The 12,053-nt window shown below is 55.9% G+C and overlaps 1 protein-coding gene and 1 long non-coding RNA gene across 2 annotated transcripts in view; one reads left to right on the top strand and one right to left on the bottom strand.

Moving 5' to 3' along the window:
- The window catches only part of LOC119702962, an 84,228-nt gene that overhangs the window by 52,151 nt on the left and 20,024 nt on the right, over positions 1–12,053 (top strand). The gene's annotated exons all lie outside the window — the stretch shown is intronic.
- Positions 2,656–5,170, bottom strand: LOC119703443. Its single transcript, XR_005257633.1, has 3 exons — positions 5,039–5,170; positions 4,731–4,787; positions 2,656–3,290 (listed from the first exon to the last, which is right to left on the bottom strand). It is a non-coding gene; the product is annotated as an uncharacterized LOC119703443 (long non-coding RNA).

The following is a 12,053-nucleotide window of genomic DNA, read 5'->3' as shown; positions in this document are numbered from 1 at the left end:
ACAGTGCTCAGAGCACGCGACGGGACAGGACGGGACAGAGTGGTGCCGTGAGGAGCCCCCGCACAGCGCGCTCGTTCGTGTCCTACCCGGAGCTTTTCCGAGGTGTTATTCCTGCAGCGAATGACCTCAGGGCCAGACTGTGGGACTTGGCATCCCGTAGCCCTCCAGAGGCATTTGTCTTGGAATTAGCCATCATTCCGATCAGTGATATGGAGCAGAGACTGCCAAGAGTGCCCAATCTGGCGTGGCTGGAGGAGGAGGAAGAATACACTGAACCTGACCTAGAACTGCAGACCGAGGAGGTGTTGCCGATCCAGCTGCTGCAGGAGGGTGAGTGGCAGATCTGGGCTACAGGGCTGGTGCCTGCATCCAGCTTGGCCCCATCCCATCCCATCCCATCCCATCCCATCCCATCCCATCCCATCCCATCCCATCCCATCCCATCCCATCCCTTCCTATCCCACTAGGGACATTCCCATGGACAGAACAGAACAGGGATGGCAAGATCATTGAGCAGAGACCCCCAAGAGTGCCCAAGCTGGCCTGGGTGGAGGAGGAGGAAGAAGAGCCTGAACCTGACCCAGCAGTGGAGACTGAGGAGGTTGTGTCTATCCAGCTGCTGCAGGAGGGTGAGTGGCAGAGCTGGGCTACAGGGCTGGTGCCTGCATCCAGCTTGGCCCCATCCCATCCCATCCCTCCCATCCCATCCCTGGGGATGTGCCCATGAACAGAATGAAAGAGATATGGAAAACACATGGAGCAGAGACCTCCACAAGTGTTCAAGCTTGCCTGGGTGGAGGAGGAGGAAGAAGAGCTTGGAGCTGCCCCAGCAGAGGAGACGGAAGACGTGGCGCCGTTCCATCCACCACAGGAGGGTGAGTGGCAGAGCTGGACCACAGGGCTGGAGCCTGCAGCCAGCTTGGCCCCATCCCATCCCATCCCATCCCATCCCATCCCATCCCATCCCATCCCATCCCATCCCATCCCATCCCATCCCATCCCATCCCATCCCATCCCATCCCTTCCTATCCCAGGTGGTCAAAGGTTGAATTTGATAGTCAGAGTTTGGACTTGAGGGTCCAAGGTTGGATTTGGGTGTGAACAGTGGGATTTATGGGTCAAAAGTTAGATTTGATGGTCAAAATTTGGATTGATGGTCCAGGGTTGCACTTGGTGGGCAACACTGGGATACCATGGAATAACGGCATTCTAGGAGTTGGGAGTTTAGAATCATCTGGTTCCCCTCACAACTTCCCATCAACACGGGCAATCCATGGAATAACAGGAAATTTCCAGGCATCAGGAAATTTTGAATCCTCCAGTCCCCACACAAATTCCCATGGAATCATGTCCTTCTGGGCGTCGGGAATTTATAAAAATGGCACATTTGGTGCTCCAAAACGGACACCTGTGTGACGGCATCGGGATACTACAGGTGGGAAGGAAAACTGGGGATGGCTCCAGCGGCTCCGGAATCTCCACCAAGCTCAGCATCCTGTCTGGAGAACTCTACAACTCAGGACAACACCAAAACACATGGAAAAATCAAGGCCCTCAGGCACACATTGGGAAGAAAGTGTAACTGTTCTTTTTTTGCTTGCTTTTGATACTTTAAGAGATTTTCCCCTTGTTTTTTGCTTTTATCCCGCTTTTCCCCCCTTTTTGCTTTTCCCCAACTTTTTTAAAAATTTTCAACACCTTTTAATTTTCAACCAGAAAAATTCCCAGCAACTCAAGGGAAGAAACCTGAACAACCCAAGAAACCAAAACAGTTTTTATATCCAGGATAACACAGGGCAAGAAAACATCTTTTAAAGAGTAAAATAAAACACTAAACTGTTACTCCCCAAAAAATCTACAAAGAAGAAATATTCAGGATCTTGACAACATATTTATTACAGTTATTATTGCTAGTTTTGTTAATATTATCATTATTAGTATAAATGTTATTAATATTCCTTCTTTTTAAAAATCCTTTTTCTGTTTTTTATTCTTTAATTTTTAATTCAGGAATGAAGATGGGCAAAACCAGCACAGCATGAACAGGAGGCAACTTCCAGTCCATTTAGAAAAGAAAAGTAGGATTTTCTTCAAAAAAAAAATCCAGTAACATGTGAAAAACACCTCTGAAATGTTCCTAAATAAAACAAAAAAATTAGGCCTTCCCAGGCCTTGGTAGCCTGTTGTGCTGGAATGTGTCCTATTGTGCCTCCAGGTTATTCTTTACCAGTGGATTCATCTGGAAATTTATCCTTATTTTTCCACATTTTTCCTTCATAAAAATTCTTTTTTTTCCCAGTTCCTTTGTGCTTGTTTCCACTGTGTTCTCATTTCCAGTGCTATATGAGATTTTTCCAGATCTGGATTGTGTCCCGCTCTCTCTCCCTCTCCCAGCCCCCCAAAATCCCCAAAAAATATCCTAAAAAACCTCAGAAGAACTGAATCTCCACATCAGCACTGTCATTAGAGTGTTCCTAGACTGGCAGAATGGGCAGAAACGGGCAGAAACTTTGGGATGAACATTCCCAATCTAACAGACCTGTGAATTCCTGCAATGTGGAGGTGGAAAAAGCTGCTAAAATCGGGACCTTCCCTTTCCGGGAGAGTTTTTGAACCTGGTTTTATTCATAATCTTGTTGAATTCATTATCTTGTGCACAACAGCGGAGCAAATCTGGCAGGGCCTTAGACACGACTTCAGCCCTGACACCCAGGCTCCTTGTCCCACTGCTGGCCTTCAGTGTGCTCTGCAAGGCCTGGAACTGCACAGTGCTGTGGAACTGCACCTTCAGCACAGGGACCTTTCCAGCCTGAGCTGCCCTCCTTCCTCTGTGTCTGTGCACAAAGCACGGCGTGGGAGGGAACGGCAGCAGGGGCCTGTGTGTCCCAGGGCCCCGGATTTGCGCCGCTTCAGCTCCACAGAGATGCAGGCAAAGTGAAGAAGCCAAACTGTTTATTAATGGAAGGTGAAACAAAGGGATCAGCCGGGAGGTAAGAAACGGGCATGGGCAGGGTCTGAGGGCTGGAGGGAAAGAGCTATCTACAGGCAGGGCGAAGGCAGGAGCTATGGGAGGTTCCTTCTGGCTCAGCTGTGCCAATCATCAGCTGTGCCTGGAGCTCCAGTGGCACTGGGAGATGGCGTCTTCTTCAGTGTCTGCTGGTCCTGTTCTTAGGTCACTGATGCACTGGATCCTGAAGATGCACCTAATTCTTCAGCTCTTCTGGCAAATTGGGCGTGAATATTCAGGTTGCAGTGGGATGGACTAGTGTCTTTCCTTGGGACTTAAATGGCTGGAACAGAGAGGAAGAGAGCCACAATCAGCACCCGCATCTGCAGGAATCCTAGGAGACGCTCCTACCAAGGTGTGCTGGTTTGTGCATCACGGACGTGATGTTTTGGGAGAGGCTGCTGGCAGGTTCCTCCGTATCTGATAGGAAACCAATCAATGGTTGGCTTTGGGAATTGATAATCTGGAAATCTGCCCGTGCCTCTGTGAAAAACACAAGTCAAAAACAAAAGAAACTCGGGAACTTTCTCTTTTCCTTTCTGGCCGACAAAGAGGTAACACGGCTGGCCCGGCTGAGGCCTGGCTGAGGTCAGTGAAGAAGAAGTCAAGTCCCAGATGGGAGGCATGGGGAGATGCCTTTAGTTTTAGGCTGAAATCCTCTTGTAAATATATGGAGAACGACACTTTTTTTCCCCCTATACCGCATGAAGATATGGGGAGATGAAAGTGTTTAAATTGTAGGTATTGAGCAAAGACCTCCATGCGAAAGTCAGCAGATGTTTAAGTAGCTGTGACTCCCTGAGAAGTTTGAACAGAGACGGAGAGAAGAGTGATGAAGATCCGGTGCCCCCAGGAACAGAAGAAGGTCTCTCTTGCTAGAGATGAAGATGATTTTAGAGATAGATCATAAGAACTTTGCCTTTGAACAGCTCATCTTTACAACAGTACCCCATCAATTGACATGGCACATAAACACAGCTTTGGGAAAAGCTTCTGGAAAATGGGAGTGATTTCCGAATTGTAGATTATGCCAGGTGGCTGCTATTCATGGAAATTGAGAGCCATGAGAGAACTGTTTTCTTGTGGAAAAGTCTCCATACCATTAACAAGAGGGACTTCTCTCCTTAAGTGAACAGAAGAAAGACTATTCTAGAGGTAGCAAACGTACTCAAAATTTGGTTTTGTCTCTACATTGTCAGTGGGAAGGAAAAGGTTGTAGGGGGAGGAGAAGTGTTCTGAAGGTTTTCTTCTGATTCTTATGACTCTTTCTTTTAGTTATTGTTAATGAATTTTCCTTCATACCCTCTTAAAGATTTGAGACTGCTTTGCCTTCCTCCTAATTCTCTCTCAAACAGGACATGAGTAAATATATTCTAGTGAGTCAAGTGTTGGTTAACCAGCACTGAACCTACCACACTAAATGGCACTGAAGCTACCACACTAAATGGCACATTGGCAAGGAAATCATGAACTGGCGAACCAAAACCACTACATAAGGGTGCCCCACTCAGCTCTTGCATTGCCCAGAAGAGAGGAATTGCCAAGGGGATTAGCCGCAAGACGCTGCAAATGAATCCACCCCCGCCACGTGTCCCTGAAATCGCTCTGTGCTCTGCTCGTGCCTCGCTTCATCCATACATAGAGTGAAGTCCGCCACAGCCACGGGAAAGGGGTTGCAGCTCCACCCGCCAGCCCCGGCTGTCAGCCCGCTGCCCGCACTCACCCTGACTGTGGTCCTGGGGCTCTTCCCTCTTGCACCTCAGGTGCCGCCCGGCCATCCCTGCGAACACAGAGCCTGTCACTGCCCAGCGGCACAGCTCCCTGCCGGCGGCGCTGCCGGCGCTGTGGCCACACGCCCTGCTGGCCCGGCAGGGCTCAGCCCGGGCCCTTGCCGCACGCTGCCGGCCCAGGGCACGGCTGCCAGAGGGCGGCAGCAGCGCCGAGCCCGGCCGGGGCTCCACGGCGCCGGGCCCGGCCGGCGCTGCCGGGGCTGCAGGCGGGGCGGGGAGGGAGCCCGGGCTCGGGGCTCACCCATGATCCTGATGGCCGCCTCTCGCAGGGGTTCGTGTGGGCTCTCCAGGAACCGCAGGGCCCAGTGCATGTGGTCGGCCGCTCGGCTCCTGTCCTCTGCCAGCTGCAGAGAGCGGCAGCAGGGGAGGCTTGGCGCGGGCTCAGTCCCCGGGCCGGGCGCTCGCTGCGCGCAGCCCCGGCCTCCCCTGCCCGCGCAGCCCTGAGGCGCGGCCAGCAGCCGCTGGCGCCGGGCTCCGGAGGGGGCAGAGCGCCGGCTGCTGCCCGGGGAGCCGCGGGGCCGCCCCGCAGCGCCGCCGGGCCGGGGCTCCGTGGGCACCCGGCTCGGGCCCGCAGGAGCCTGGAGAAGAGCCCGCGCGGCCTCTGCGTGCAGCAGCGGGCAGCGGCACAGCTGCCAGCCCCGCACGCTGAGCACCGCGCTCAGGGCCTTCTCCAGGCTGAGCCTGGGCATTCTCGGCTGTCCTTACCAGGCACTCATCAATTTTTAATGGCTGCTTCGTCTTCAGCGCCTCCTGGAGGTCCGTCTTCTCCAAGAAGCCGGCCGCAAAATACAGCGTTTCCCGAGAGGCCTGGAGAGCAGCAGAGAGCCAGAGATGGCCCCACAGCCCAGGGTACAGGACCCACATCCCTGTGCCAAGGCCTGGAGGAGGCTGCAGCTCGTCAGGCACCAGGGCAGGAGGCAGCCGAGCCCTCTCGCAGAGATGCACCAGCATCACACAGAACCTCACCTCTGCCACGCGCTGGTTCTCCTCATGGCAGTACAAGAAGAGTGGGAGCAGGCTCTGGCTCACAATTCTCTTCAGGGGCTTTTTCCCCTCCTCCACTACCAACTCCATCACCTTACGAAAAAGTTGAATGGAGAGCAGCTGCAGATTGCTGTGGTCCTGGAGAAAAGGAGGAGGAAAAGACCTAAGCATCAAATATCCAGTACTCCTGGGAGAAGGCATAAAAATCCAGAGAGCACAAAATTTCTGGTCAGCAGCAAGTGCCCATGGCTGGGGCCACAGAGCCTTACATTGTCAAAGAGCGGCAGGAGTGCCACAGCTAGCTTTGGGGCAGAAGTGCTGGAGATCACAAGGTGTTTTTTCTGGAGCATCTTCATGAACAGAGAGAGGGACAAGCTGACCACCTCTTCATCTGCATCACCCAGCAGCTTCAGAAGGCTTCGAGACACGCTGCGTATAGGTCTGGCCTGTGTGGAGCACAAGGCTGTGCTGGGAAGCCATGGACGGCTGCAGCGCCAGCAGCGCCCTGGCACTGCAAGCCCAGCCTGCTGCTGCAGGGCCCACAGGCCAAAGGCCTGTCCCAAAGCACGGGGGCAGGTGAGGCAGGAGCGCTGGGAGCAGCTGCCTCAGCTCCTGAAGCCCTGCCAGCCCAAGGGGCTGCTTTGCCCAGCGCAGCTTCAGCCGCTGCCCCCTTCTCACCATCGAGGGATCCTTGCTGAGCACCATGAGGCCCCTGAGCGCCAGGCGACGCCGCTCCCTGCGCTTGCTCTGCAGGCAACTTGACATGATCTTCAGGACAGTGTGAGAACATTTACTCAAGTCCAGGCACTTGAGGACCTGAAAGGCACAGGGCAGTGACAGGGGACCTGGCCGGCAGGAGCCCGGAACCGCACAGGGCTGGGCCCAGGCAGCAGCACAGGGCGTGGGCACCGTCCCAGGCAGCTGCAGCTACGAGAGGGCAGAGAGCTGGGAGGCCGCTCAGCCAGGCAGCGCTGGCCACCAGACTCACCTCCACTAGAAATGCCAGGAAGGGAAGATTCGACCGTGGCTTTTCACTGCTGAGCAGCAGGAGAAGGCGGTATGCGGCATGGGAACACATTTGGGTCAAGTCACAGCGCATCTCCCTAGCACGAGGAAAAAAGGTGCTAAGACCCTGAGGTGGGGAGGTTAAACATCTCCAAAGAATGAGGCACAGTGGTTTGGTCTTTCCCCAGCATCCCTGAAAGGGATGTGAGCACTGTGGGAGGAGGCCCCTTCGAGGCACCCTACCCTCTCCAGCATTTTCTCGTCTGCTCGGCCCGCCCTCAGTGACGAGGCCCTCTAGCCCAAAGGCACAGGGACTCTGTGGGGCACCCGGACACAGGGCACAAATGCCGGGGGCAGTGGGGATGAGGGGGTCTCACCTGGCCAGCAGACCCACGGCATAGTGCTGGGTGTGAGCACACAGCAGCGTGTCCCAGCTACACTTGCGCTCCATAGACATCACCACATGGTAACACTGCAGTCGGTAGAGCAGAGCCTTCATGGCCTGCACTGCAAACCTGTGTGCAGAGCAAAGCCCAGGTCACACTGGCAGCACTGGCGCTGGCCACAAGGGCTTGGGAAGGACAGGAGGACTGGGACCTGTTGAGCTTGCTGGGAAGGCGGTGTTCCTCCCGGCACGCTGTCCAGAAGTTTTCAACTTCCTCTGGTGGCAACTCCTGTGTGGTGATTACAACTTGGAAGAGCAGAGCCGTAAACAGAGGGTAGAAAGAATGAATCGTTGTCTCGTGGTACTGAGGCACCTGGACAATCACCCAGGCCACCAGAGTTGCCTGCAAAAGAAGCAGCCCAAGACAGCGCTCAGTGCCGAGGTGTCCATGGGGCAGGGCCTGAGGGCAGATGCAGGAGGAGCAGCGGGCCTGGTGCCCCCTGAGCCTGGCCCTAGCCCAGGTGTCAGCCCATTGCCTGAGGCACTGAGAGCACGGAGAACTACTGGAGAGGTGACTGAGGGACGAGCATGTGCCCAGAAACTCACAGCCAGGGCAAAAACGTCCTTGTCGTCCCCATCAGAGGTGCACATTCTGCTCCGAGGCCAATCCTCCATGACATCGACCAGTGTTGGCAGCACTTTCTCTGTTGTTAGTCGTGACGAGCCTATAGTTCTCCACATCATTGCAGCAGCTCTGTGGGATCAGAGCTCTGTGTCAGGGGCGTCTCAGTCACAGTACCATGCCCTGTGCAGCTGTGGGGGCCCAGGTGCCAGAGCCCCAGTGCCCTGAGGGGCAGGGAGGGAGCATTGGCAGCAGGCTGAGGAAACACAGGGGCCCGAGGCTCCTGGACCTCTCTGCCTGTCTGGCAGACCCCACAGCACAGGCTGTGCAGGGCCACGGGCCCTAAAGGCCGCTGAGCCCTGAGCTCTCCAGACACGTGGGCCCCGTACCTGTCACACGTTGGGGCACAGCGCAGGAGGGTCAGCGCCACGTCAGCTGGGTGTTCTTCAGCCAATGTCAGAATGTTACTGCGCAGACGGGCCTCCACAGTGACACAGGACACCAGCCTCTGGTGGATGTTCTTTACAATGGCTGGCACCTGGAGGAGGCATGGGGGAGACTTGGAGCACTGTCCAGCGGGTGCAAATTCACCAGCTTCCCCCAAGAAGTGCTTCCCTTCCCACCACACTGTGCTGGGCTCAAAGGCTGAGGCAGCCAAGTGGCCATGGCTTGAGGGGACACACGATCCTGGGAGGCCTCCGGGCCTGGCCCCAGGCTGCTAACCTGCTGCTGAGAGGGAACAGCACTCTCCCCAAAAAAATCCATAGTGGAAGCACAAATCACTGTGGGAGTGGGCATGGTGCCAGTATTTGTGATGGCCTGAGTCTCTCTGGTCTTGGTGTTTTTGATAGCCATGTCCTCAGTCACTGCTTGGTCTGCCTTTGCCCTGTCCTCATTCATTGCTTCCTCAGAGTCTTGTGAGCGCTCAGCCGAATCTGGGCTGACATCAGGCTCTGCCTGGAGCTCGGTCAGCCCCGAGTCAGGCTGGGCTGGGCCCTCAGCTGCTGCAGTGCCGCTCTTTCTACGTCGAATGCGCAGAAACTTCTGGAACATCTGCAGGAGAACAAAGGACAGGGAAGCAGGGACGCTCCATGGCATGCTGCAGGCATGGTGCTCGGCTGAGCAGGGGCAGCAGGCCCAGCCCAGGGGGGGATGGCTGCAGGTACCTTCAGGGTTTTGCGGAAGCGGCCACGGCCGGGTTCCTGCTCCTGTGTGCGCTGCAGGGCTGCATCTGGCAAAGAGCGAGCGCAGCCAGAGCTGAGGGGCTGCGGGAGAGGCCGGAGAACACAGCCCAGCCCTGCGCTCCCCAGGCAGGGAGAGCCCCGGCATGCCCCAGGGGGATGGAGCACGGCCACTGCGGGGTGTCTGCCCGGCCCCTCTTCTGTCCTGAGCATGGGCATGTCCCCAGGGCATGGCATGGGATGGGATGGGATGGGATGGGATGGGATGGGATGGGATGGGATGGGATGGGATGGGATGGCATGGCATGGCATGGCATGGCATGGCATGGCATGGCATGGCATGGCATGGCATGGCATGGCATGGCATGGCATGGCATGGCATGGCATGGCATGGGATGGGATGGGATGGGATGGGATAAGATGGGATGGGGCCAAGCTGACTGCAGCCATCATCCCTGTGGCCCAGCTCTGCCACTCACCATCTTGCAGTGTCTCGATCTGCTCTGGCTCTTCAGGCTGTTGTGCTGGGGCAGCTTCAGGGCTTTCCTTATTTTTCCTCTTGAACACTTTGAACAGGCGGGGAAATCTGCCCGCCATTCCACCGGCCAGCTTTGATGGCACCTTGTAGAGAGATGCCTCAGGTATCACCAAGTCAACAATTGCAGTTGTGCCTTCAAGGCACCTGCAACAGTGAAAGCCTCAGGAAGGCTGCAGGACAGCAAGTCCTGCACTCTGGTCTTGAAGGCTCCTGCCACAATGACAGGAGACTCCTTGGAAAAGATTTGGGTCACAAAGTCCCACAGCCTGGCCGCGAGGTCAGCTGCAGGAGCAATGCCTCAGAAAAGCTCCGGGTAGGACACGAAGGAGCGTGCCGTGCAGGGGCTCCTCACGGCACCGCTCTGCCCCGTCCTGTCCCGTCACTGTGCTCCGAGCACTGTGTCTGCTCTTGTCACCGCCAGCTTCTATGGCACCACGTGTCACAAAGGGCCCTTGGACACCGGGTTCCGTTCCATTCCATGGTGACTGTGCTGCACCGTGTCAGCAAGGGCCCTTGCACACACTGCCTCCGGCCCTGGGCCAGCCCCAGCCCACCCAAAGTGGCCCAGGTTGGAAGGAATCCCTGGCCCCAAGTGTCTAAGACAGCCCGACAGGATCTGTAGGAATGGCTCAGAGCAGCAGCAAACGCTGCCCTGCTCTGCGGGCTCAGAGCATTTAAGAATCCTCAATTCAGGAAAGCTTTTCTTCCCCAGTGCTCAACTCAAGTACTTCCAAAAATTGCAAACTTCTCAAATTTATAGGGATGGCTTGAGAATGTGAATGGTTTGGAAATTTGCTCCCATCTCAAAGCAGCACCTCATTTGCCTTAACATCATCCACTGGAAGTCACTGTACAGGACATAGCTCTACAAAGAGGCAAAAAGAAGGCCATTCTTTGGTTTGCAAATGGATCTCGATGAAGGGATGATAATCTCCTAATTCTCATAAGGAATAAAAGCTCTCAAAGAATCACAGTCCGCTCAGTGTTCCAAGAGGAACCCAAACAAATGAGTCGATGGCAAAAGGGCTAATCCTCCCCCTGCTACAGATCTCTAAATGGCCAATAAAGTGCAGCTCTCCCCTCTTGTTCCCAGCAGGAGAATCAGAACCACGAACGGAAATAGTCACAGATATTCCTTCTGCCCTCCATAACCAAAACTGTGTCAAACCACAGATGCTGCCTCCAAACTGACTCACATTCCAGCCTAGACCTCACACCTTCCAGACAACTCCTTCTCCAACACACCCCCAACACCCACCCGCCAAACACTCGCACAGAAGCCCTCAACACTCGCCAGGACCCCAGCTGTCCCCATCCCTCTGCAGAGCTTTCCCAGCCTCCAGCAGCCCCCCTGGTTCCCTGCACGTGCCGTGGGATGGCCCTCAGGAGGATCTGCTCCAAGGCCTTCCCCGGCAGCAAGCTCAGGCGGCCAGGCCTGTGCTTCCTGGATCATCCTTGCCACCGAGCCTTCCTGTGCACGGCTGTTCCACTGGCACATCTGCCCTCAGCTCCGACTTCTCCACTCAACCAGGGCTGCTGGTGAAGGATCGAGAGCAGCCTGGCAAGCTCTTTCTCCAGCTCCCTCTTTACTCTTGGGGGAAGTAGAGCATTGCACAGGAAAGCAGCTGGTGCCACAAGGAGTGGGTGGCATCAGGCAGCTCTGGGGAGGCGCCTCAGGACTGCTGTATCCTGAGTGTTGGAACAGCACTGGCCGTCCCCTGTGCGTATCTGCAAAAGCTTCAAATCAGCTGCCTCAGCTGCCAGGGCCTCTCCTGGCCAGCATCCTGGCGTGGATGCAGGACGGCTGCCAGGCACTGCTGGGACCCAGCGGGACAGGACCAGCTGTCTCGTGTCCACGTAGCACCCCTCACACAGCCAGGGCCATCCCGAAAGCAGACAAAGGCTCACGTGTCAGCAGAGAGGAGCAAGGAGCACTGGGCTCCTCTCAGGGTGTCTCAGCTGGGCTCGCTCCTCAGCACGCCCCCATTTGAAGGCCGGCTGATGCCCAGCTGCCAGAAATGCTGCCCTGATTCTCCCCAAGGTTCACAGGGAGAGCCAGTGAGCAGGACGCCTTGGGAGGCAAAACTTCCAAGCCTTTTCTGAGGCCAGGCACACACCAAGATCAGCCAAGACTCTCCACGCTGCCTGGCCCACCCAGCCCAGCTCTGTGCTGGCCCTGGGCCACAGCAGCTCCCACCAAGCAGGAGGCAAATGCCTATTGCCCAGAGTTGAAACACAGCCCAAGGGGAAGATGTGAAAAGCGTGTGTGTGAAGGCCTTTTAATTCACAGCTCCCACAGAGAGCTTTGGGGCTCACAGCTGGACAGAGGTGGGTCTGCTCACATCTCTGTCCAAAGGGGGTGACATCCTGCTGCAGGTGCTTGGGTTGGTGTCCGCAGGTCCAGGCAGATGCCAAACCCGCTCTTCACTGCCTTCTCCCTTCCTCTGCCCCTCTGCCAAGTGCAGAGGGCCTCAAGGACTGAAAGGAGCACAGAGAGCCAAAAGGGGACACTTGCACCTGCCTCCCTGGGAGCTCCCTGGG

Source organism: Motacilla alba, chromosome 7 (assembly GCF_015832195.1).
Source record: "Motacilla alba alba isolate MOTALB_02 chromosome 7, Motacilla_alba_V1.0_pri, whole genome shotgun sequence".
In the NCBI taxonomy this organism is placed as follows: domain Eukaryota; kingdom Metazoa; phylum Chordata; class Aves; order Passeriformes; family Motacillidae; genus Motacilla; species Motacilla alba.
Note: the sequence above shows the minus strand (reverse complement) of the source record. Positions and strands in the feature narration are given on the sequence as shown.